The sequence below is a fragment of the Gymnoscopelus microlampas genome (assembly GCF_963454915.1).
Source record: "Gymnoscopelus microlampas genome assembly, chromosome: 14".
NCBI lineage: Eukaryota > Metazoa > Chordata > Actinopteri > Myctophiformes > Myctophidae > Gymnoscopelus > Gymnoscopelus microlampas.
Genome location: NC_139951.1, coordinates 8477843 through 8479891, shown reverse-complemented (window position 1 = coordinate 8479891; position 2049 = coordinate 8477843). Strand labels below are relative to the sequence as shown.

General features: G+C 39.1%; 1 long non-coding RNA gene across 1 annotated transcript; it reads right to left on the bottom strand.

Annotated features, from left to right (window-relative positions):
* Positions 1-201: 201 nt before the first annotated feature.
* LOC311059749 lies at positions 202-1779 on the bottom strand. Its single transcript, XR_014602202.1, has 3 exons — positions 1707-1779; positions 1315-1425; positions 202-1184 (listed from the first exon to the last, which is right to left on the bottom strand). It is a non-coding gene; the product is annotated as an uncharacterized lncRNA (long non-coding RNA).
* Positions 1780-2049: the final 270 nt, after the last annotated feature.

The following is a 2049-nucleotide window of genomic DNA, read 5'->3' as shown; positions in this document are numbered from 1 at the left end:
AATGATAATACTGAATACTTAACTCAGATGTACAACTGTTGACTGAAACATGCAGGAGTCAACGACACTCATGTTTGCGTTCATTAGTTGCAAACAGATGTGTACAGCTCACCGTTCACCAAAAAACATTCAATGAAAGCTTTTTTAATGCGTTCATGAGCATGGGTATGGGAGGGGCTGAGCACATGTTAAAGACTGAAGGATATTTCGCTGTAGGATTAAGAGTTTACTTTTACCCATCAGTCACACATAGTCAAATATGCTTGAAAATACAAAAATAAACCATAAATATAAAATCTATCATAAAATCACTTTTTATGTAATTTATAAATGTAAATAAATTAACCATTAAATCAAGTTAAAGTCAGTTGGGTCTAAAGTCAATTGTGTTTTTATCGATGTCTAAAAGTTGAGTTGTGTGAGGAGATTGGAGATGGAGTGCATTCCGGTATCACACATGAAAATGCAATGCGTGACACCGGCATGCAACTTTTCATTAGCTTTGTTGCTGCCTTATCTCATGCTGCTGCTCCCCTTCTAGAACTCACCCGCCATACACATTATCATAATAGTGAGACAGTTCTGCAGTTTTGCTGTGGAAACACTCACAGACAGAGATTTAGTGCATTTAAAGGTAAAGATGGGGGGATTCAGAAGGCCACGATTGGTAGGGGAAAAGCAACTTGCTCCCCCAGAATACCTAAAAGAGGATTCATTCATCGCCAAACCAAATGTGTGTATTTCACATTTCATATTGTTTAAATTATCGTTATACACATCTCTGACTTTTATAGGTAGATATTTAAATGTTGCAGCATCAATGTTTTCATCCTCTTACTCAAAGGACTAAGCTGTCTCCTGCACATTAAGAGGAGCTCCATGTATTCAAATACAATTCATTGTGGAATTAGGATCTGAGACACTGATCACTGTGTGCTGTTCAGTAGATGCTCCTAATAAACAGGCGAAAACCCAGACACAATTACAGGTATGTGCAAATGTACTTAATGTAGCTTAAGAAACATAATTGTACCTTTAACTCTGAGCTTGTGTCCATTCCACACCGGCTCACGCTCACCCTCAGGTCCTCGTAGCTCCAATGAGAAGTATTCTGTCTTCAAATCCATGAACACCTCAAATGTTGGCTGGTAATTATTCCCAAAGTCCAGATAATAAAGCCCAGCCTGAAGACAAACATACATTTATTACTATTGCATTGGATTACTGTAGTAGTGGCAGTCATGTTACAGTAGTATTAGTAATAGTAGCAGTAGTAGCAGAAGTAGTAGGACTAGACCAACAAGTGTTTGATACCTTTGGTTGTGCTTCATGTGGAAGACAGTGCAGACTGTACGATGTGTGTGCGGTGAGTGAACATGTAGGTGTATTCATGATCCGTACATCCTGTTGATATTGTTTTTCCACCTACAATGACACACACTTTACCACATGGTTCCATCATAATGCCTGGTATAGACTAACTAGTCTGCAGACCATTATTTGTCACTGTTGATGGACAGTCTATTTTGACATGGCTCTTTAGTACAAGTTATGGACTTTGGCCTGATATTGGCTGTCATTGTGCCCAAACCTACAGACTAGCATCTCTTCAGAATCACAATCCATTTTATGTTGAAGTACAATACGTATGAAGATAATCAAACTTTAAGGGATGAGGCTACTTAGCATTAGATAACACATTTTACCTCTTCGGGATGCACATTTCTCGGCAGCAGGAATACATTCATCTCATATCTTTCACTTGGCGGTCGAAGGAACAGAAGAACTTGACCAACAATTTGTTTAGGCTTAGGGTTTAAGAGGTCGAGAATCCACGTCCACGTCAGCCCAAAGAGAGACAGGTGGGTCACATTTACAATCACGTGAGTCTGGGTCACTTTCAGAGGTTTTAAGAAGTGTATCCCCTCATCTGTGATGTTGGCCACACAAAGGTCATCACCTGTGAAAAGTTTTGCACATTTTACAGATATTTTACATAAAACATTTTGTTGTGAGGAGGATGTGAAAAGCAGACACAACACTTCCCAA